The following is a 24,875-nucleotide window of genomic DNA, read 5'->3' on the forward strand; positions in this document are numbered from 1 at the left end:
GTGATTTAAAGGTCAGACTGTAGTCTAAGATGCAAAGCCTTGTCCCTCTGCTTCTGTCAAGGCCAGGGTCCTCCTTGACATGTGCCTGGCCTTCAAGCAAAAACGGGAGGGGGGAACATTTGTCAGATGATTAGGTAACTATAGGAGACAATAGCTTTGTCAACTCATTGATACAATTGGAACAAGAAAGAAGCCCTATCTCATCACTTAGCTTTTTGTCTTATAAATGGGTGTTTTACATCTTGCATGTATCAGAAGACAAATCACTGGTGCAGAGCTTCATCCATTCCCCCTTAAACTCTCCCCCCTCCCTATGATCGGGATTAGAGAAAAGGAGCTGTGAACAGTTTTTTCTCCATGTTTGTTTTCATGTGGCATGAACATGTTAGTCAAGAAAAACTGGCCGCAGGATATCGCCACTGAGTTTTAACTCGAACCAATAACCTAAGGAGGGCAACGGGAAATATCGATGAAGTTTTGCAGCTATGTCAATCTTTGTGACGAGGAATTATAAAACTTTTTTTCTCCAACCTGAAAAAATGACAGGCATCATTTATAATGGAGATAGTTTTATTTGGAAGAATATCTTACCTCAATTTTTATGCAGTTGTGTAACTTGTACAAATTATCCATATTGTGTACCTTGTACATATTGGACAAATTCCACAAAACCACAATAGCTACCGTCTTGTTGTTGTGACTTAAAAATTAAAAGCATTAGTGTGAGCCCTGCCAGCCCAGGCCGGTCAATGGGAACTTCCTGCCCCATCCCTTGATCCGTAGACAATGGCACAGTGGGTTGAATCAAAATAGGGTTTCTTGTGAAAGGCCAGGATTGATGTTTGTACTTTGCATTTTAAAAACAAAGGTCCTTAATCTTCTGCTGACTTCTGCAGAGACATTTTGCACATACTGCAGAAACCTTGATGAAGAAGGAAACATTCTTTGTTTCCCTTTCTTGCTGGAGGTAATGAATCTCACAAAACTTGCAAATTCTTCATCATGTTTCATTATGTTGAGACAGTGTAAATTGATGAGAACAAGGGATGTCGTGCATATTTTTCACATTCCGGCTTCCAGAAGGGGATGGGCATTTATTTGAGGCCTGAGGTGGGTGGTAGGAGAGAACAGCCGAAGTTATGGCAGTGGAAACAAGAGGATGGAAGTACAGCAACTTTGTGGAAAATACAAATTCATTCAACCTTGTATCAATACCAGATAGGACAGCAAGACAAACAGTTGAGATCAGAGAGGCAGACCACTTGATAGCAATGGCAAGAACAGCATCCAGAGGAATATGGCCAGCTGATCCATTGTAGGTTGCCCAACAGATGCGTAGTTACCTGTGGGCTAGGAAGAATGGTAGGTCATTTCTTCTTTCACTTATCATTTTGGGATCCATGGTTTAAAACCAGCTCACAGACAAAAATCAACCCATCTCCTCCACCACTGCTCACCCTGATTCTCTGGCTGGAGAACTGGAAAAGCATGGCAATGCCCTGAAACGTCAAATCCTTCCTTGAAGCCAGGCAACTCTGATGCTAATATTTATCTAGGAATAAGAGTCCTTCTGGGCCATGTCTTCTAAACATGTAGATAATTCAGCTCTGTGGGCTGAGAAAGCACAAAACATTCACAAAGTGACACCAAGCAAGGGAAAGTCCCAGATGTTGACACCTTTTTAAATCAGTGAGCCATTTCTCACCCAGATGCAATGCAATTATCATACCCGTTTTTCAGCAAGTGAGAATGGTAGTGAGCACAAGAGGGTATCCTATTGACCAGGGAGTTTCCAAACTTTTCAGTATGAGGGCCACATCATATATTTTACACATTTTCGAGGGCCGAAGGGGAAAACAAATAGTTTTATAATGAATAAATAAGTTTTATCTGGATCAGCAGACTTGTACTTGTGTACTACAGTATTAATGGGAATGATGGAACTGTTTGTTCAATTTCAAAATATTGCCGAACTGAGATTTCAAGTTTGAGGAGCCAGTTATTAGAACGGACTGAAGATGCTCATCGGATGAACTTGCTTGATAAGTTGGACTTGACACACTTCATTATTGAAAAGGTTTGTTCACACAGATATGTTGTACCAAAACCTGACACAAATCTGCAAGCAAATCGCTTCAAATATGGAAATTGCTCAGGCTGCAAAGATTTATAAAACTGGATGAGATTTCCTTCTGCCCACAGCATACAGGACTGGGCTGGGTAAAAAGGCAAGGTGGGCCAGATGTGGCCTGAGGGCCGTAGTTTAGGGACCCCTACTATAGACCATCTTGACTGCTGCCATTGGTATTGTCAATATCCAGGCTGCCCTTTTACTATGTAAAGCTTGGCATCTGTTTTCCTGCTGGCAACACAGGAATGATATTGTGCAGCAATTTTGGATCATTTCCTGGCTTTTTGGATTGCGGGTACAGAAGCACAATATCTCACATTCATAAAATGGAGGGTTTTTTTGAAGAATTGAATTTCCTGGAAGTTTAAATACACATATGCCACAAACAAACTCAATTAGAAAATTTCCTCATATAGAATTACCCAATGCTAGGGGATCCCAGATGATAGCACATATGGTTGCTGGGAGAGGACAGAAGCAAGAACAGCTGAGATGTGACTGCAGTCCCTCTGTGGCAAAATATTTTGAGGGGCTGCTTTGGACTTCATGAAATGGTGAAACAAAGGTTTGAGCAAGTGCAACACATACAACGGAGAAACATACACATCCTTTAAACTCTCAGGGAAGTTAACCTTGCCATGCCCACTCAGCAGAATGCAGAATAGAAAGTTATGTCCCAGTTTCCAAACTTGAGGTAGGCAAGTTGAGGGACCCAAAGCTCTACAAACATGTTGTATGTGTGTTTTCCGAAAGATCTCCCCTTACCTTTCGAAATAATAATAATAATAATAATAATAATAATAATAATAATAATAATAATAATAATAATAATAATAATAATAATAATAATAATAATAATAATAATAATAATAATAATAATAATAATAATAATAATAATAATGGGAAGGCTTGGAATTAGCAAAGATTGCCACTGGAACCAAAGTCAAAATCATCCATACTATGTGAAAATAAAGTTCCTCAATTTTGGCACAGAGAAAGAGAATACTGTCTACTACACCTGTGCCAACTTTGGTGCTGATCCAGAGTCCAATTTCAAAGCTATAATGTTTTGTTTGGGCTGCCCCCATTTTTAGGTTTGCCTTGTAGAATGTGGATTTGCTCCACTGCACAATAGCATATAATTATGAGCTGTGTGAAAATGGCCTCTCAATATTCTCCGTCCTTCTTCTGGCAGAAAAATTATAGGTCCCACTTCACTGAATTTGTCCAGAAGCGAGAGATAAAAATTCCACCCTGAGAATTCACAATAAGTCACTGTGTTAAGGCAGCTTCTTCATTTGATTTTGTTTGCCAAAAGGTGTGTGTGCGCTTGCAAACATCTTGGCAGCAATACCATAATTTTAAACTCTCTGTAAGGACCCTACTGTTGATTTTTTAAAAAATATATAATTATCTGTATTAGCAGCTCTGGGATGGAGTTATAGTGGTTATCAGCATGAAAAAGATAAAGACTATATAATTTTTTTTCTTAAAGTAGCTGTTTTGTCGATCTGAGATAGGGCTGGTGATGAGAATATGAAAATCTAAGAAATTGTCTCAGAAAGCAAATACGCACATGCGCGCGCACGCACGCACACACACACACACACACACACACACACACTTATGAAAAACCAGTTTAGCTCTAAAACTAAACCTCCTTCATGTGGTTATAACTGCAAAGATGAAATGAGTACTTAGTCATGCTCATGAATATTTTTGCTGGCAAGACTCTCATCTGCCCTTAACATTGATTCAAAAGGGAGCTATTTACAAGAGGACAAGTGCTAAAGGGGAGAGATATGGTCTCACTAGCAAGGCAACTGAACTAGAACAGCATTTCCTTGACCATTTTCACATAACTCACTACCAGGAGTAGAATGTGTATGTAAACCATTTTTCAAGGGTCGACACCTTTTTTTTCCAGACCCTGCTTTTTTTGCCTTCAACAGACAAGGAAAACTTATAATACATCAGGCTCCTCCAGTGTCATCTCAAGCCAGGCTTCTTCCCTCCTTCCAACCTCCCAAACATCTGTCAGCTTAGCTAGTTCTAGCCACCTGCACGGATCCTTTCCATGAGATTCAAGGCAGCCTGGGGCTACCAAGTATAGGCCCAGACCAAAGACTGTTCTCTTGGAGTTGGGAAATGGAAAGAGGGATCCACTGCATAGCTTTTAGATCACAGTTGAAACAGGCACGGTGAGTAGTATTGGGGGGGAGGGCAAATCCAAGTGTCCTGGTTTGGATTCAATCTCCAGGCAACATTCCCTTGCCCTTTATAAAGCTCAGCGTCGTTTGACACAGTAAATATTTATTCTGGAACAGACCGTTTTGTGCAAAGGTTGTAGTACAATGATCTTGGCTGTCTTTGAAGAACCGTTCCATTCCATTTGTTTTTTAGTTTTTCGCTTTGGAACTGCAGAGAGAATTTGGGAGACGAAGTACAGGAAGAAATTGCTAGCGCTGAATATTTGATTTAACAAAGCGTTCCCATCTGTCTGACCTCAGGGCGGCTCACCCTATTAGTCCACCTCAGAAGAGAGTACAAAGTGTTTCTTTTAGTAGCAGGGCAATTTAACTAGTGAGGCCAGAGCAGCAGCTGCTGCCGGTCACTAGACATGAAGGTTATCATCGTTGTTTAGGATTCACCTTCCTTCGCTCTTGCCATTTTGTTCTGGAAGCTGCCAAGATGGCTATCTTTTCATTTATTTGGAAGAAATGACCGCTTGGCTAGAAGATGTCATTTCATTAACATCTGAACAATGAGCTTGCTAAAGAGCAGCTGAGATACAAACAGGCCTCCAAGGCAGGATTTTAAGCAAATCAGGACCCAGGTGGGTGTATTTACTGTGTTTATCCGAAAATAAGACAGGGTCTTATATTAATTTTTGCTCCAAAAATGCATTAGGGCTAATTTTCAGGGAATGTTTTATTTTTCCCCCCCAAGTACAAGAATCTGCATTTATTCAAATACTCTACAGTCATGTCATCTTCTGGTTGCTGCACAATGGTGGAGGGCGGGGTTTCACAACTGGGACTTATTTTAGGGGGTAGGTCTTATGAGTATCCCGAATAATCTTACTAGGGCTTATTTTCCAGTTAGGTCTTATTTTCAGGGGAACAGGTTACACAGCTAGGAATTGAAGGAGAGATGAGGCTCCAGTAACCTTGAGAGAATTAATTACTGTCTCCTGCAATATTCTCAGGATCTCTCTCCTTTAAATGGAGGCCTGGACTTACCAAAGGTCCCCCATGTTCCTGTTGAGGCAGGCTCTCGGGGCTTAGTGGGCTGTAATGGTGATGGCCACATGGTTCCCAATTGGCTAGCAATGAGTGGGGTTCCCCTGTTAGCCTGGTATTGGCCAGAAGGGGAAACCCAAAGAAGACTGTGGGGCAGGCAAACTGGGAAAGTAGGGCTTCCATTCCAGGCCACCTGTCAAGCATATAACCAGGGATGCAGCTGACCCCCATCCAGTCCACTGCTTATTGGATTCCCCCATTTTTCCTCCCCCCTCTTTTATGGTGGCGGAATGGGATGCTGTTTTAGATTAATTCATAAGCTACAAGGGTGAAAGGTTGGGTGTGTTCAGTTCGCTGATCTTACGTTGTTAATTAGGTTTGTCTCAACTTTGTTGGTGGCTGGAGCATTAGGTTGGATCTGGATGGTAAAAGGGTGAAAATGGGTGCCTGCTCACTTAGGTTGGTGAATGAACGGCGGCACTCTATGGGGAGATCCGGGCAGGGAATGGTCTGGCCTAGCTTGGGGGCCCGCTGGCCCAAGCCCTGCCTTCAGGAGTCAGAGAATCACAGAGTGGCATATGCCTGGGTGGTCCCCAAAAGATGGATACTTTTGGGAGGGGGGATCTTAGGTAGTTCATAAAGCAAACAATGGTGGGCATTGGGAGATTCTTGGTGCATTGGATCCAATTCCCCAATGCTAGCTGGGGTCTGCCAATAAAGCTGAGCACCTTCTTTTATTCCAACAGGAATTTGTGTGTTGTGTTCCTTTTGTATAGTTTAGAGAGCCTGTTAGGGCCTGTTCAGCAATAGGCCAGCAACCACGGACTCCAAGTACCCTGTCTGGACAATTCTACCAGCAGGGACAGATGAGAGTCTTGTTTCTGTTCACATTTGATGATAATTTAATAGCATCTACACATGTCTTTGTATTTGGAATGGAGATATTAAATGCACACTCCACTTTAAGTCTTAAAAGTTTGGGTTTGAATCCTTCTGTATTCTGCCATGCTAGTGCTGAATTTAGGTTCACCGTCCGTTTTTCTTCCGAGAAGCTCCTCGTCTTAAATGCCTGCACGTAGACAGGTCCAGCCTATGCTGGGAATTTGGCCCATGGAAATGGGACGAATGAGATTTCATTTAGATTTTGAAGGATTTACCAAAGTGCATGCATTTCTTCCTATGTGAGACAAAGAGATCATGCAGTTTAAAAAAAAATCTGTGTGGGGGGAAAAACTCATGGATTTTCCAAATATGAATGCAGGCCTCTCAGCTTTCAGCCTAAATCCAACTGTTAGCCATAAGTAGAGTAGACCCATTGAATCAGCTTTACTTGCTCAAGTCCCACTGAGTCATTGGGACTAGGAGTTAAATTTAGGCCATCATTATTAGGTTCAGGCAAATGCAGTAAAGTCAGGGAAACGCCTTGAATCAAGGGTTGAGGGGCAGCAATCCATACTTTCAACGCACTACGGTTTCTCAGTCCAGTTTTGATGGATTCACTCCATAATCCTAACCCCAGAATTTCAGAGCACCCTGATGGCTCAGCCCTACCCACTTTGTTTTTTAAATTGCACTCTAGTGTGGCAGGGGCAATGCTGAGAGCAGAAGGAATCTTCCCTTGTATGCATGGAACTGGGGGCATGGAATTGCATCTGATCTTTGAACACTTTGCTCTGTGTGTCTATTAATTATGTGAGGGAATCACTGCAGCCACGCCCCCCACGCCCCTAGCTGATAGCTGCAACTAAATCCAGGCTACTGACTATACTGCTAGGGGGAGGATGATTCTGTGATGTCTGATAAATGAGCAACTCAGTAGACCCTTAAGAACTAGTTCTAAAGAGATGCTGCTTTGGGAAGGCTTTATTCATCAGCAGCAACATCAAGAAACAAAGAGAAAGAAAATGAGATGTGCTCAGAAATTTTACTCAGTAGAAGAGATTTTTCTTCGTCTTGCTTTCAAAAGATTAATGAGCCAGTGCCCCGGGCTCCAAAGCTAGTTATTTCATCCTGCGGTCATTGGAATAAAAAGCACAAATGTTTTCTCTGAGGCTATTGGTACCCCCATCCTAACGTTTTATCAGTGTCACTCATATGTCACTCATATAATAGTTTTGTCGCAGCAAAATGGCTGTGATCTGGCAACGGCTCCATTATAATTTATAAAGCTTACTAAATTTCAACAGATTCATTCCTTTTCTTTCCAAACAGACAAGGCAGTGAGGCAAATGTGAATGGAACCCATTTGTATAAGACCATGAAATGCACAGCTTTAAATTAAACAATGTCAAATATCCTTCTCTAGCCACCTTTCATCCCCTTTTTAGCTTCTTTTTGGCTTCTCTCCCCTTTTAAGCTTCTTTTTAGCTCTTTTTGGCTTCTCTCTCTTGCTTCCTAAATTTCATATGCTCATCATCTTGTCTTCCCCACACCCCCATCTCTTTTTTTATTGAAAGAAGGAAAAATTCATTGCCAAACTTTTACAATTGTAATTACCAGTCATTCAAACCCAATGATTCCTTGTTAATTCCTTATATCCATTGTATTTTTTTCTCCCCGTCTTGCCTTCTTTTCAACAGGTGTGCTCAATGATGCATGCCTCTGTGTATCCTGGAATTCATCCCATGTTTCTTTACAGAGCAAACAAGCAGGTAGCAATCAAATCAATCCAACCTCTCAGGTAATTCCGGCCTTTTCAACCATGTTGACCTTGTTCACTTTTCTGTTAAGAAAGAGTGTCACTACATCCCAGGGTTACCTTGTCATGCAATCCCCTCAACAGAATTCCTGAGAATGGCAGTACTGACGTCCTGAGTGAAGGCGCTGGCAGGGATCTCTAATCTTTAGGGACCAGAATAGGACCTTTTTGACCCCTGGAGTCAGGTTTCAAGACAGAACCAGACCACATTATAGGCATTGTGTTATATGGTTACCTAAAGAACAAGGTGAGGGACGTGGTGGCGCTGCGGGCTAACCCACAGAAGCCTGTGCTGCAGGGTCAGAAGACCAAGCAGTCGTAAGATCGAATCCACGCGACGGAGTGAGTGCCCGTCGCTTGTCCCAGCTCCCGCCAACCTAGTGGTTCGAAAGCATGCAAATGCAAGTAGATAAATAGGGACCACCTCGGTGGGAAGGTAACAGCGTTCCGTGTCTAAGTCGCACTGGCCACGTGACCACAGAAGATTGTCTTCGGGCAAAAACGCTGGCTCTGCGGCTTGGAAACGGGGATGAGCACCGCCCCCTAGAGTCGAACACAACTGGACGAAAATTGTCAACGGGAACCTTTACCTTTAAAGAACAAGGTGCCCAAGTTTCAGCATTTGCAATATAAAGTATTTTTGAACAAGCAGATAATCATCTGGTTAAAAGTTAAGCCAGCATAAACTGGATCTGGCACTAGAAAAAAAATGAATTTCAACCCTTTGAAAGCTTTCTATCCCATGCCCTTCAAATTCTGAGACTCCCAATGGCTGCCATTCATTCTTTCATTCCTTAATTCATTAGATTTATATACCTCCCACCTAGTGGCATGCCACTACTCTTCCGCCATGGGGAAGTCTTTGGGAAACATTTGGTGTAGGAAGGGAGCCCTTAATAGTAAAAAGGCACTGCTAGATTGCTGCTGCTGGACTCTGGACCACTAATGGGAATTTTTGCATATTAAAGGCTCCCTGCTCCATCCTAAGCTCTCAGAAACTTCCCCAAAGCAAAGGAGCAGGGGCATGCCACATCCTGGCAGCACCTTAATGGCTAACACATCTGTTATAGTATAAGTACACAAAATCGTATGCCGTGATGAATTTCTGTGCCTTCATGGAGTCAAAGGATTCTTCAATGAATTGGTGCATAACATGATTTTTTTTCCTGTATGGAAAATTATTACCTTGTGGTTGTGTATAACAAGCTATTGTTAGATGTATTTGCACGACGTATTTGCATATACACTGGGTTGTAAATTGAGTAGAAAAATTTCGGTACTGCTATCAGCAGCAAAGAAAAAGCCAGCACAGTTGGTGAAATAGGATCTGTTCTCATGGCAAGTTGTAACTAGCAGTTTTGGTGTCTGGGGCTATGTGAGAACCTGAGCCTCGTGAGACTGGTATAAGCAAAGGGAGGATGGAAGAACAGGAAGAACATTTCAACCTGAACACACAGTGGCCTGCTGGTTCTATACTGGACCAAGCCTGTTTTGTGTTTCTTCTAGAGATGGGCACAAATTTAAAAATTAATTGAAAAATTCATTTTAAAAAGCACTAATTTGTCAGTTTTTCCTGTCGTGATGTATGGAAGTGAGAGCTGGACCATAAAAAAAAGCAGACCGCCGAAGAATTGATGCCTTTGAATTGTGGTGCTGGAGGAGGCTCTTGAGAATCCCCTGGACTGCAAGGAGAACAAACCTATCAATTCTAAAGGAAATCAACCCTGAGTGCTCACTGGAAGGACAGATCCTGAAGCTGAGGCTCCAGTACTTTGGCCATCTCATGAGAAGAAAAGAGTCCTTGGAAAAGACCTTGATGTTGGGAAAGTGTGATGGCAAGAGGAGAAGGGGACAACAGAGGATGAGATGGCTGGACAGTGTCATCAAAGCGACCAACATGAATTTGGCCCAGCTCCGGGAGGCAGTGGAAGACAGGAGGGCCGGGCGTGCTCTGGTCCATGGGGTCACGAAGAGTCGGACATGACTAAATGACTAAACAACAATTTGTCAGTTTAGGTTCATCCGAAGCAATGCCCTTGAGAAACAAGAATCAATAAATCTTTAGTGGTTTTTGATTAATTGATTCATTGGACTATAAAATGCTCCCTGGGGCACCTAGAGAAACCAAACTCACAGAGACACCGCCCCTTACTCTTCTCTACAATCTGTACAGGTTTGGTAAAGATTGGGTTTTGCTTGTCTGAGTTATACGCTTACAAAGATGGTTCCCCAGGAAAGTTCTCGCCAGGCACCTCAAGACACCAAAATCACTGAGAAGCTTTTACTGTCTCTTCTCTACAATCCCTTCAAGTTTGGTGAAGATTGGGTTTCCCTCAAGCCAGCTGCTAAAGGGCACTTTCCTGGGGGGACCCACTCTGTGGGTGTATAACCTGGATGTCTGAAACCCAATATTTATCAAACGTGCACCAAGTAGGGAGCAAAAGGGGCCAGAATGATTTGCCTTTATGTCGTGTACTCAGTTTTTTAAAAAAATGAATTTAATCATTTTACACCCATTTGACTGTGCAGTTGCAGCCTTAACTTTTTGTTTAAATGTTATTACTATTATTTGGTCAGCTATGTAGATCTAGATTCATGAGGTCCAGTGAATCTGGGGACACAAGGAACAACAGACTAATTTAGGTGGCACAGATAGCAGAATGACTGAGAGTTCCCTTTCTACCTTCCAGCGGAGGGAATGAAAGAGGAAATGTGTTGAGGACTAGAATGCTTAATGGAAAGCAGTCTGTTTTGAGAATTAGTATAACATTTTAAATGTTACTTTGGTGGAATCCTTCTGGTGAAACATTCACAAAAGGATAACATGAAATGCCATTTAAAAGAGGAAAAACATCTTCCAGAAAACTAAACCTCACCTACCTTCTTTCAGTTACCTCTTAGAAGATGAAATTTCAGAAAAACGAATGTTCCCTAGCTGTGTTTGTCAGGATAACCTCAAGGAACCATGAAGGGCATCAACAATGCAATTTCCTCAGTGTTAAGAAAACAATTCCTTCAGTCCCTAAATGTGATTTTTTTCTTGAGAAGCTAATATTGATCACTCACCTAGGCATCACTGGCCATTTTAAATGGGTTAAATCCATTTAGAGAAGATGGATATGCTATCTTAACTGGAGGAGGTTTCAGCTTTCAATCACAGTGAAAGGTGAGGTGGACTAGAAACTTTATTTCTTGTCTTGTCTATGGTGTTTTATTAAAAACCCTTTTTCTTTGAGGGGAGGGTCTCTTTTTTCTTCTACCTTAAAATGGATCATATTCTTTCAGAAATGTTGGCTGACAGGAAGAAATAAGGAAAGACAAAACTGTTGAAGTATAAAGTGAGGCAGGTATTTGAAGGGAAATCCATATTATTTCAGTCATTTTGGCAAAGGTGAAACTTATTGTGCTCCCCCCAGCCAGTTACTCACCCTATATCAGTGGTCTCCAACCTTGGGCCTCCAGATGTTCTTGGACTTCAACTCCCAGAAATCCTGGCCAGCAGAGGTGGTGCTGAAGGCTTCTGGGAGTTGTAGTTCAAGAACATCTGGAGGCCCAAGGTTGGGGATCACTGCCCTATATAACAACTTCATTTTGAATTCTCACGCCAATCCCTGTAAAATATGGTCAAGCTAATGTATGACACAGTATTAACCCATGTACTCTTTCACCTCCCATTTTTCTGTGATGTGGGATAGTATTTTAAAAATAGTACAGTGGTGCCTCGCTTGACGGCGATAATCCATTCCAGCAAAACCGCTGTAGAATGAAATTGTCGTCAAGCGAAAGTAAAAATCCCATCGAAATGCATTGAAAACTGGTTCAATGTGTTCCAATGGGCGAAATACCTCAGCGTCCAGCAAAGATCCTCCATAGGGCGGGCATTTTCCTGTGCCTGTAAAGCGAGGAATCCATCCTAAAACACAGCAGGGAGCCATTTTACACAGCGGGGAGCCATTTTGAAGCCCGATGATCAGCTGTTTTGATTGTCGTTAAGTGAAAAATCGGTTAACGAAGCAGGGAACCGATCATCGTGAAGCGATTTTTCCCTATTAAAACATCATTTTGCAATCGCAAAAGCGATCGCAAAAACTTCATCGTTAAGCGATTTCCTCATCTAACAAGGTAATCGTCTAGCGGGGAACCACTGTACTTGTGATGATTTCACATGATGGGGTGAGGACAACGAACTTGGTACTGGGCTTGATGTTTGGCTGGCAGCTCCTTAATTTCTGCTATACCTGTTTATGGCTTCCCTTCGGCCACCCAGGGGGCTCTGAAGGCGTTTCTGGACTCAATACTCATCATTCCTCCATTGGCTTTTTGCACACTTTTGACACATCAAATCTATACTAGTCCGTATTGCCCTGTTCCATTTTATTTAATGCTCATCATTGCAAGACATTTAATGCACTGCAAGAAAAAAGTTGTGTTTTTTTGTACTTGAGAAGATTAAGAAGATTAGTTATCTCATAGGATGCAAAATCCAGCAGCTGGGCTAACTACTACACACTCTTGGGATCTTATTATGCTGGCTGTGGCGCCCATTTTCTTTCTGGTCCTGATTCAAGGTTGATTGTAAATTTCAAAGCCGTAAATGGCTTGGGAAGTGGTTGTTCTTACAGTAAGAAGAGGGACAGCTCAGTGGTTTAGGCATCTGGCTGCAGCACCAGAGGTAGGGAGTTCGATCCCCCCCTGTGCCTCCCTAATAGGAGCTGAGGATCTATAGGTCTCTTCCAGTTCTGCGATTCTGAGATGATGATGATATTAAGAGTGCTATCACTTGGAGAGGCCTGCTTGACAGGTTTGCAGGAGGGGACCTTCTCTTATGTTGCTTCCAGACTGTGACATGTCTTCACCTGAGAATTTCCATTTTCATTCTCTTTGCTTTTAGCAAAAGTGTGAGATGCTTTTTTTCAATCCTACCTTTTGAGCTGTTTCATTATTGTGATGATTAGGTGGAGGATTTCTATGACATTTCACATTTTTCTCTGCAACCTACATTTGAACTCATAAGTAAATTCAAATATGCTTATCTGTAATCTGGCCTTTCTCAGCAGATTACTCATAAACAGGTTCAAACCGGTCCATAATCTCAGACATAGCTTGCAGGGGAGAAAATAACATGTCATAGAAATCCTCCTCCAGATGACTAATGATTTAAAATTTATGATTAAAATTTTAAATGGTATTGATGGTTAAGGTTGGTTTTAGTTGTCTGTTAGCAACTTGAGAGGCGTGGTGGCGCTGCGGGCTAAACCGCAGAAGCCTTTGTGTGCTGCAGGGTCAGAAGACCAAGTCGTCGTAAGATCGAATCCACGTGACGGAGTGAGTGCCCGTCGCTTGTCCCAGCTCCCACCAACCTAGCGGCTTGAAAGCATGCAAAAGGCAAGTAGATAAATAGGGACCACCTCGGTGGGAAGGTAACAGCGTTCCGTGTCTAAATCGCTCTGGCCATGTGACCACAGAAGATTGTCTTTGGACAAAACGCTGGCTCTATGGCTTGGAAATGGGGATGAGCACCGCCCCCTAGAGTCGGACACGACTGGACAACAATTGTCAAGGGGAACCTTTACCTTTTTACCTAGCAACTTGAATCCCATTTTTTTAAACAGAAATTCAGGCTACAAAAGTAACAATAATTAAATGAGTAATTATGTGCTGCTATAATGAAATAATAATATTTATATGCTTGACAGCCTTTAATTTGCTATTGAGGTTAGCTAAAATATTTTTTTAAGTTGTTCACTGGGCTGCCTTATCAGCAGATTCTCTCCTCCTGCTGGCTTTTGATTTTACTTGCAAGTGGCATATTTGTAAATGAAGGCAGATGTTCCCTTTCTGAGGAAGCAGCAGAAACGTGAGATAATCAATAAAACTTTATTAGTCCGAAAGATGCATTTGCTGCACTCTGAAGTAACACTCCGACTGGTTCTTACTCTTTGGGGTAGGGAGAAATCCACAACGTCTTGCTCAAATGCAGCAATTTTTGTCAGCAACAGATGGTAGAATCTAGTCTTCTACCTCTGGTCATCAAAATAAATTTGGTTAGCAGGTGTGTAATAAAAAATGAGAACAAAACACTTTTGTGATTCCAAACAACAACACAGATATCACCTGAACTTGGTTGGAAGCAGCTAATGTATAATATTTTCCGGAACTAGGCTGCAATGAAGAAGACTTGGTGGCTTGTGTTTTAATGTCAGTGCTAATGTCACGTTCTATGAAGAACAGGGATTGTAGTATTTCAAAAACTTTCCTGTTTCTTGACCAATGTACCCCTCCACTGTACCCCTTTACTGCTGTTGGACTCTATTATGAATAGCTCCATCCATTCTGGCCGCTGGGGAAAGATTGCGAGAGTAACAGGTCGTGAACATCCAGAAAGCCACTGAATCTCCAGTCCTGCTCTAGACTGACCTTCAGCTATTGACCATGCTCAGCTGTCTAGAGACTTGTCCATCTAATTGATGTATGTGTTTCTTTCCATATCCTTGCAGAAAAAACATATCCCTTATTGAGGGCCACTATGTAAGACCTAGCCGGCTGGATAGCTCAGTGGGTTAGGTATCTGTCTACAGAGCTGGATATTTGGAGTTTGAATCACCATCTGTGCCTCCTGAGAGTAGAACCAGCCTGGGTGGCCTTGGCCCAGCTGCGCAGTCCCGAGATGGCCCCAGAAAAATGGAAGGGGAAGCCCCTTTTGAGTAGTCTCTACGTTTAAAAAAAACCTGGAAAGAGTTGCCATAAGTCAGAATTGACTTGACAGCACACAGTTATGATCAGAGATGGACATGAGCTGGTTCAATGGTAGTTCATGATGATGGTTTGTGGTTCATCAATGTCCATGAACCATCATGGATAATTTTTTTTAAAATGAACCAGTTCTAAATGAAGGGCTGAGTGACACAGAAAGCCCCTCCTTGTGGGGGTCCCACACAACTAATTCCTTCATGGGCTCCAGCACCTACCTTACTTGCTCTGGGCCTTCTCCTCCCCTCCACTGCTGCTGGACCATCTGGTTGAGTAGGCTGTTTAGGGCCTTCTTCCTGCCCTGGTGCTTCCTGGAAGGCTTAGGGTATTGTGGGCAGTGTAGACTTGATAGCCATTGGGATATAGAACTTCACTTCCCACACTGCCCTAAGCCTCCCCTTAATTTCATACCCATCTCTAAATGAAACATTTCTCCCTGCTGCAATATAGTGAGGAGTCTTTAAAAATTTGTCTACATTGTTTTGTAGATTTTCAAGAGTGTTTTTGTGTATGTGCACATTACTGTAAAATATGCAAAGCAGAAAAAAATATGTTAACTGTTGGTTTGGTGTATTAGTTAGTAAAAATAATGACAGTGGATGAGTTGTTTTTGTCTTGTGTTCAATCAGCTTGCTGGTTATATTTGTATTTAGTGTAACTGGGATCAGCTGTTCAGCAGGCACATAGGCAGAGAGGGAAGTCTAGACTGCCGGAACAGAAGGTGCCATTCCGGTAACCTAGCCTTCCCTCTGGGGATGAATAAAAACCAGGTAAATATTTGTCCCTTCGTATTTGTCAGTGTCTCTGGAATTGACAACTATGAAGCAATGAATGTTCATCGAATCAGCGATTTTCTATGAGTATTGTCATTCATTTTTTATTTCGTCCTCATGTCTAATACATCAGCTTTGAAAGCAGTGGCACATCTAAAAAATAAAAATCCTGGATTTGACATAGCTAATTCTTCATATGCAGAACTGGCAAAGATTAAAGTTCTTTGATAAAAGAGGAATAAAAGCTTTTTATAACCCACTTCTAATCATTCTAGTGATTTATGGCATAGGAATTAATATATCCCTTTGCAAATTTGCCTTGTAAGAAACCATAAAAGTTTTTTTTTCAAAGTTTAAGCACTAGAATTTAACTTGAGAGTGTCAGCTTATGATGGAATAATGCACTTTTCTTGCTGTGGCACTGTATACACAGGAAATCTGAATCCTAGTATTCATAAGTACTCAAACACAAATCACAGTTTATAAGATTATATACATGCATTTTGCACAAACACACATTTGTACTGGCAGTTATTTGTATAATTGTTGATGCCATTGTTTAATCCACTGATTTACTTCTGAGTGTGGTTGAAAAGTAAGGACGTGCTGTATTCAACCACATGCTGACAAGTGAAAGGAATCTGGGCGATGGGTACATTTCCATTTGACCACCAGGGGGAGGTAAAGAGCAGCAAACCCCCCCCCCCCATGGAGCCTGTGTGTTAAATCTGACATTGGTAAAACGTTAAAATAAAGAAGATGTAGCACTATGAAAAGTGGGGAAATGGGAATTAAAGCTGTCAATGCCTTATAATGAAAATGCTGAGCTCATGCTCTTTACCTTAGAAATGGAGCTTCCTTGCCTTTCTTGCCGCGAAGTGAATGATTAAATCAACAAAGGCTGTGAATTCTTAAGAGTTCATAAGACTTGGTTCTGCAACCATCCAACATTCTGCGTCTTTGCAGAAATTAGCATTTCTAATTTCATATCTCAGGAAGGGGGTGGGAAGAGAGAAAGGGTACAAGGTGTAGACAGGGCTGAAAGGCTAACTCCTTTTTCCCCCTATAGAGGGCAGCCCCGGAAAAAAAATGCACATCTCATAATGAGGTAAAAAAAGCAAAAAACAAAACAAAACAAAAGCGTGCTGCTTATATACCGCCCCCATAGTGCTACAAGCACTCTCTGGGCGGTTTACAAGTTAATTATGAAGGCTACACATTCCCCCTCCCCAGCAAGCTGGGTACTCATTTTACCGACCTCGGAAGGATAGAAAGCTGAGTCTACCTTGAGCCGGCTACTTGGGATTGAACCCCGGGTTGCGAGCACAATATTGGCTGCTGTACAGCAGTTTAACCACTGTGCCATGAGGTGCTTCCTAGGTAGGTCTCCTAGAAAGCGCTGGGTCAGTTTCCTTTTTTTGTACAGAAAGCTGGTCAAATACAGAAGATAGGGCCACTTCCAGGACAGTGAAATGCCACTGTCTGTATGTGTGTTTCCAAGAATTCCACATAAATCAGCATAAATTTGTTCTTCGTTAGATTTGCTTCCCATAACCTGCCAGGTCTGTCCCTCCATTTGGGCACCTAACCACAGCTATAGTTAGGTACAGTCCAGAGAACAGAACATTTAAGGAGGATGTTGGCGTCTTCTCCCTGCTCAAGATGTAGACTTCCTGTCCTCATAGGAGTTTTAAAGCCAGTGCGGATAATGGGGGATTAAGTGCAAAGATTTTGTAGGCTGAATGGAAAAAGAATGTTCAAATGTGAAATGGTTACCAGGAGGGCCTGGTAACAGGAGGTTTTAGGCAACAGAACTGTACAAAGTCTTGTTGTAAATTTTGAGGGACTGTGCTATTCATTCATTCTGTTTATATCCCATGTTTCTCCTATACCCTGCCTTTCTTTTGGGTTTTTAAAGCTCTTCACAAGGCAGTGAGGAAGTTGAGGTGGAAAGACAGTGACTGGCTCAAGGTCAATCAGTGAATTTCATGGCTCAGTGGAGACTAGGTAGCTCAGTGGTTTAGATATCTGATTGAGAGTTCAATTCCCCACTGTGCCTCCTTGATAGGGTCTGGATTTGATGATAAGGCCTGACCTTGGGCTGACTCACCCTATTAGTCACCTCAGAAGTGAATACAAAATATTTCTTTTGGAAGCAGGACAATTTGATGATCTATAGCAGGGGTCCCCAAGCCCCGGTCTGTGGCCCGGTGCCAGTCCATGGGCCTCCTGGAACTGGGCCGTGGGCACGGATCTCCGCGCGCCCCCCCGCATGCACACACGGTGGGCGCGTTGCGCTTGTGGTTGGGTGTGTCGTGCTTGCGGAGGGATATGTTACGCTTGCGGGTGGGCATGTCGCACTCATGGAGGGGTATGTCATGCCCGTGTGCATGCACACAAGTGCAACACGCTTCTCCATGAGTGCAACACGCCCCTCTGAAGCGCGACACACTCATCCACAAGCAAAGGGGTGCCCTGCCCCTCTGCCCCCCCACGCACAGAGCCTGCACCCCCCCCAACCAGTCCGCGGTCCCAAAAAGGTTGGGGACCGTTGATCTATAGGACCCCTTCCAGGTCTGCAGTTCTAAGATGACGATGATGACAATGATGATGATGATGATGACTGAGGACTTTATATGTACTTTATAAGTACTCTTTACTGGATTACCACTTTACTCAAGTGGCCGTGGTTTACCAAGAGTGCAACCTACTGTCAGAAAGATGAATAAAGTTTGTCAACAGGTTATGCGATGTCTACTTCCTCCTGACTTACGACAATCCTTACAGCATTTTCAAAGTATGCCAGACATTTAAGGAGTGGTTTGCCATTGTCCCCGCTGAGTGAATTTCCATGGCTAAGTGGGGGTCTGAACCCAGGTCGCCTGAATCTTAGTCTGAAGTTCTGTCTACTGCACTACCCTGGGCTTTAATTTAATTACTTAGTGCCTAAGAATACAGAGCATTGGAAGAACTGATTCAGTAAGCTAGGTCCCTTTGGAATGGCTTCCTAGCATCAGACACAGACAGTTTGCCATTGCATTAACACTTTCTACACATATAAAGACTCCTAATTTCTCTGTAAGTGGATCTCCAGAGAGTTGAGGTCAAGAGTAGGAGTGTTTCATGGTTTACTACCTAGCCAGCTCCTTGCATTGTTTTGCATGCTGCTGTATAGTCTGTTGTTCTTTTCTAGAAGTCAAGGTGTTGATAATTTGGCTTTTAGTTTGTTTGAAGAAAGTATGAGATTGCCACTTTTTAATGTCCTTCAAAGAAAATTCATCTTAACACACTTCGTATTTAGAATAATTAAACAAAGATACAGATGGCATGTGTGTCTGCATCATAGGGCAGCCACTGTGAACTCCTTTAGTTGTATGACTGCTCAAGATATTTTGCTGCCTGAATGAACTAATAATGCGTGCGCGCGCACACGCACACGCACATGCGCGCGCGCGCGCGCACACACACACACACACACACACACACACACACATGAAGACTCATAACACCTCAAGCTAAGCCAGTTATTTCCCAGGCCTGGGCCTATTTTTAGGCATGGGGAATGATGGAAGTTGGATAGCCTATAACTCTAAAATTCACTCAGATCTTTTCTTCATTGAGAAGCTATATAGTTTTAATACTTGATTGTGTGACCACAAGGGATCTCCAGGTAGGAAGGAATCTTGGCTGAAACCTTGGAGGATCACTGTTCATTAGTGCTGATAGCATTGGGCTAACTCAGTGGTTCCCAATAGAGATGGGGGTACAGTGGTGCCTCGCTAGACAGTTACCCCTCATGACAGTTTTTTTTTGCTAGACATTGACTTTTGTGATCGCTATAGCAATTCGCAAAACAGTGATTCATATGGGGGAATTTCGCTGGACAATGTTTGGTCCCTGCTTCGCAAACCGATTTTCGCTAGATGATTTTGACAGCTCCCTCCGCACTCGCAAAACGGGTGTTTTCGGGACCTAAGTTTCACAAGACAGCGATTTAAACAGCTGATCGGCGGTTCACAAAGCGTCTTTCCTATGGCTGATCTTCGCTAGACAACGACGATTCTTCCCCATTGGAACACATTAAACAGGTTTCAATGCATTCCAATGGGGAAATGCTTTTCGCTAGACAATGATTTCGCTAAACAGTATTTCAGTGGAACGGATTATCATCGTCTAGCAAGGCACCACTGTATTCCTATTTATACTCATCCTTGCAGCGAGGCTCATCCTCCCACCTCCTGCCAGGAGTGGCTTGCAGACCACAAGCTCCTGATCGATAGGAAGGGAGCGCGGAGCCCACAGCATCAGCAGAAAGTGAGTGGATGGTCTGGCCCCAGGTAGCTGGACCCTTGCTATGTCCACCTGTGGATGGGGTATTTGTATTCGTATACAAATGCCCCCATCTCTAGTTCCCAACCATGGGTCCTTAGGTGTTCTTGAACTACTGCGACTTCTAGAAGCCTTCACCATTAGCTGTGCTGGCCAGGATTTCTGGGAGTTATAGTCCAAGAACATTTGGGGACCCAAAGTTGGGAACCACTGAGCTAGATGAACCAACGCTGTGACTCAGGATAAATCATCTTGCTGTGTTTCCAAGGGCTGCGTGCCTTGTAAGTTGCTCTGCACCTCCTAAACTGGACTGTAGCCTTCAAACATGCCAGAGTATTACCAGTGCTGAAGAAAGGTTTAGCTGGCTTGGCCTTTGTACGTGGAATGGGAGAGCACCATCTTGTTTTTTACCTTGGGCAGCAAAAGGTCTTGGTCCAGGCCTGTTATTTTGGGACTTGAGACAAAACATCCACAGTTATTTTTTTCCTTTTCCAGCAATATAAAAGTTGGTGCCTTTTCATGGTGCTGCACCCACATCAGCTGACTTGATAGTCACCTCACCCCCATCTCTAGTTCCCATCCGTGGGTCCTAGGTGTTCTTGAACCTGCAACCAGAGAAATTAAGTTATTAATTGCCCTAGCCATTTCTCTCTCACACTAGTCATTAAGACACCTCACACTGAAGAGATACCAGGTGTTATATACATTTGTAATATATCCCAAGGAAACCAGAACAGTGAGTATAAGTAATGCACACTTTATGTTCATAACAACTCTTTATTGGAACTTATTGACATTCTAAGGCTGCCCAATGCGACACCACATTTAAGGAGGATTTCAGCTGTGCTCTTACGTACTCCTGGTCTGAACGAAATGTTTTATCAAACAGCAGATTTTTATTGGTGCAGTGATCAATGTGAAGAATGGCTGTAACTAATCGTAATTATTATGGGTTGTCAAGTCAATTCTGACTTATGGCTACCCTTTCCAGAGTATTCTAGGTAGAGAGCACTCAGAAGTGGTTTATCATTTCCTTCTTCTTGAGGAACTCTGGGACAGTGTTGCTTGCCCAAGGCTGCACAATCTGGTTCTTCTCCTGGCTTGTGGATAATGGGGAATCAAGTTCCTTAGCCCTGTCTCCACAGCCAGATACATAACCATCGTAAGCAACCTGTGCCATTCAGAACATCTGTAATATTCCAATGGTGAACTGTTTAAAACCTGGAATGGCTTTAAACATTTTTAAAGTATTCAAGTATTAAGTTCTTTTTAAGTACAGTATTCTTTTTAATGTTAGACAAACATTTTAATTGCATAAATAGTGGCTATCACAACAATGTATTTGTAGGGCCTGTTATCGTATTGGCAATAGCACAGCATCTGAAGGAGAGCAGAGCAGCCTCCTTTTAACAATGCAGTTGATCTCTTAATTAGCCCACTGTAAAGCAACCCTATTAATTTCAAAGGTTATTTCATTCTCCATCTATGTGGCAGAGTTAATACAAAAGCACTTCTACAGTTACAATAAGCTTGTGAATCCTTAATGTGTCATGCATTATCTAAAGATACTTAACTCGCCAATTAACAACACAGCGTTAGTATGGAAAAAGTTATGTTTCGAAAGATTGTGGGCTCAGTTGTGCTTCATTGTACTCAGTGGTGCTTTTAAATGGCCCTGGCTTCAATCGGATTTGCGTAAAGGGTGGGGCCTTCTGTTTTACTGGTATACAACGTATGATTTGATCAGTGTCAGAACTGCAGTGCTTAGGGATCGGCTGGGAAGGAAATAGGGTTGTTTCAGAGGGGCAATGGAAGTGCAATGGTCCAGGTCCACTGACATACTGCACGTTTACCTGAAAAAAAATGTGGGCTAGTTCTTGGTCCATCTAATACAAGTTGGCTGAAATCCCACCCCATGTTCAGCAGTTTCTTCAGTGTCACTGGTCAGAAGAAATTTACTTTCCCTCATGGAAAGTTGTACTTCCATCCTGGGAGGAAAACACGGAATATAGCATAATGCTGGTAGAAGGTGCAGGTTTCTGCTTTATGAGGAAGTTGGACTTAATGGCCCTTTTCTGCCCATTCTAGCTTTATAATTCCGTGGTTCCGTAAGCCCTCTGTACCCAACAAAACATATTCCTTAGTAAGGGTGTTTGCCACTTTGCAGTAGTTTCTAGATACTGTATGCCACAAGCTCAGCTGAACAGAAGAGCAGTCTTCTGGGTCACTTCAATGCCTGTGTGGGGCTTTTGAAATTCATAGGCACAGAGCTCAGTATATACAGCTTTGCTAATAATCAATTCCATTAATGTCCACCTTTCTAACATAGTCCATCTGGTTATGCCAATATTAATTGTGTGATTATTTTCCCTCACTGTCCTTGTGATAGACGAACATGCTGAGCTCTTGAACGGGGAAGGATAGTCACATTGACAACAATGACCTCCCTGCCATTATGCCAAGTCATAATGGCCGGGAGGCTTTGCCCTCCCACCCAGAAAGGCGGCGTCATGGTTGAACGACGCCACTTCCGGGGGGGGGGAGGAGGGACGGAGGCTTGATAAGCCTCCATCATCCTAGCTCAGCCTCTTTGCTGTTTTTCCCCGGCAAAGAGACGAACTGTGCAGTCGAGCGAGGAGAGGTTTCGTTTTCCCCACCTCGGCTTATCTCTAGTCTCTCAGCGGGTGACATTTCAGCACTACCCAGCTGCTTCTTACTTATTTAATCTGTTAATATTAGATTGCTTTATTATTTTTTGGTGATTTTTTTGGCTTCCTTGTGTTCTCCAGCGTCGTATTGGGTTCACGCATCAGCAGGCATGAGGGATGACCTGCACATCTGGTTACGTTTCCTTGACAGTTTCAATGGGATCTCCTCTTGGAGAGATGATCTGTACTTAGGTACTGAATTCCAGGTACCTTCCGATGCTGACAGATCATCGGGTTATGGAATTTATTTTAGAGGCCAATGGTGTGCCGGCCTGTGGCCCGGGGAATGGAGTGACTCCGAAGTCACCCGTGACCTCACATTTTTGGAATTTTTTTCCAGTCCTTGGAGCCCTATGGCTTTGGGCGGATGGTTGGGCCAATTCAGCAGCCACCTTTTGGTGTGACAGTTTGGCAGCGGTTCACATTGTGAATACATTTACATCTAGATCACCAAGAGTTATGCAGTTGGTAAGAGCATTCATGCTCTGGTGTTTGGAATATAACATTGTGTTCCAGGCCAGACATGTACCTGGTGTTAAAAATGAGCTGGCTGATGCCCTGTCCCATCAACGGTTCGATCGGTTCAGGGTGTTGGCTCATACAGAGACATTACCTCAGGAGGTCTGGAGCATTGGAGGATTGAAGCCAAGCTGCATGTGAGGAATGTTTTGTGTTTTTTAGCCGGGTAGGATTGGGACGACCATAGCCTGTAACAGTCGATCATTTACAACAACACAGAGTTTATCTTCATCAGAAAGGTTTGCCTCCTCGCACTATACAGGGAAAGATGTCGGCCCTTGCATTTTTCATCAAGGCACATGGTTGCCCGGATCCTACCAGTGATTTTTAGAAGTCGAAAAATGATTGAAGGGTGGAGTAAAGAGAGGGGTAGGCAGGACAACAAGTGCACACCGATGTCATCCAAAATCCTTTTTCAGCTTAATCAGGTTTGGGAGGCGGTGTGCACAGATTTGTTTGAAGTCAAATCATTTAGGGCAGCCACTCTGACTGCTTTCTTTGGGGCCTTCAGGGTTAGTGAATTGATAAGGGCATCCAAGGATAACAATTCTAGGACGGCGTTGCAGATCAATGGCTTATTGGTCTCCAAAGACAAAGTCACGTTCCATCTCCACCTATCCAAAACTGACCAGTACAGGAAGGCCCAAATTATATCCTTGGGAGTGTGTTCTGTCAAAGACCTTTGGCCATTTAGGGCCATTTCTGAATTTACCTAGGTAAGGGGTGATGCAAAGGGTGATCTTTTTTGCCATAAATATGGCTCACCCCTTACGAGATACCAACTTTGGGCGGTTACGTCTCGGGGTCTTCAGGAAGCAGGTGTCGTGGGTTGGAAGTTTGGAACCCATTCCTTTAGAATAGGTGCAGCGTCCACTGCAGCAGCTTTGGGTTACAGGGAGGAGCAGATAAAGAAGGTGGGGAGATGGTCATCATGCGGATTCAAGTCTTATGTTCGTTCTGTCCCACATTAGATCTGAATTTGTTTTCTTTTTCAGGTGACAAGGCAGACTCCACTCATTTCCATGCAGTTATATTTGACCACAGTTACGTTCACTGGGCAGTGAACCATGCCTAGCAGACTGGTTGGGGTTGCAACTTAGGTTTTGGGGCCAGAGCCTCGTTAGACTGGAAAGGACAAAGGGGTATGTTATGGCCTGAGCTGCTAGAGCAAGCTCTCGGATACATTACTGGTGAGCCCCCAGATATATCTGTGATTCACTTTGGAGGAAATGACTTGACTGTGAGAACGGGCAAGTCATTAATATTGCAGGTGACTCAGGACCTGTCTCCTTCATGGATTACTGCCTTGTCGTGGCGAAGGGGCTTGAGTAACTCAGAAAAGCTATGGGCTATGCCGTGCAGGGACACTCAAGACGGACAGGACATAGTGGAGAGTTCCGACTAAACGCAATCCACCTGGAGTAGGAAATGGCAAGCCACTCCAGTATCTTTGCCAAGAACGCCCCATGATCAGAAACAAAAGGCTAAAAGATATGACGCTGGAAGATGGGCCCCTCAGGTCGGAAGGCGTCCAACATGCTACTGAGGAAGAGTGGAGGACAAGTACAAGTAGCTCCAGAGCTAATGAAGTGGTTGGGCCAAAGCCGAAAGGACGCTCAGCTGTGGACGTGCCTGCAAGTGAAAGGAAAGTCCAATGCTGTAAAGAAAAATACTGCATAGGAACCTGGAATGTAAGATCTATGAACCTTGGGAAGCTGGAGGTGG

At 43.2% G+C, this 24,875-nt stretch overlaps 1 long non-coding RNA gene across 3 annotated transcripts in view; it reads left to right on the forward strand.

The window, feature by feature from the left end:
- The first annotated feature begins 4,519 nt into the window (after positions 1 to 4,519).
- The window catches only part of LOC140702314 (uncharacterized), a 147,371-nt gene continuing 127,015 nt past the window's right edge, over positions 4,520 to 24,875 (forward strand). Inside the window, exon 1 of one of the 3 annotated variants that reach the window (XR_013545327.1) lies at positions 4,520 to 4,967. This is a non-coding gene — a long non-coding RNA (uncharacterized LOC140702314). The remainder of the gene's footprint in view (positions 4,968 to 24,875) is intronic. The other 2 variants (XR_013545325.1, XR_013545324.1) reach the window with 2 other exon arrangements.

This window comes from Pogona vitticeps, chromosome 1, assembly GCF_051106095.1.
Source record: "Pogona vitticeps strain Pit_001003342236 chromosome 1, PviZW2.1, whole genome shotgun sequence".
NCBI classification, from domain to species: Eukaryota; Metazoa; Chordata; class Lepidosauria; order Squamata; family Agamidae; genus Pogona; species Pogona vitticeps.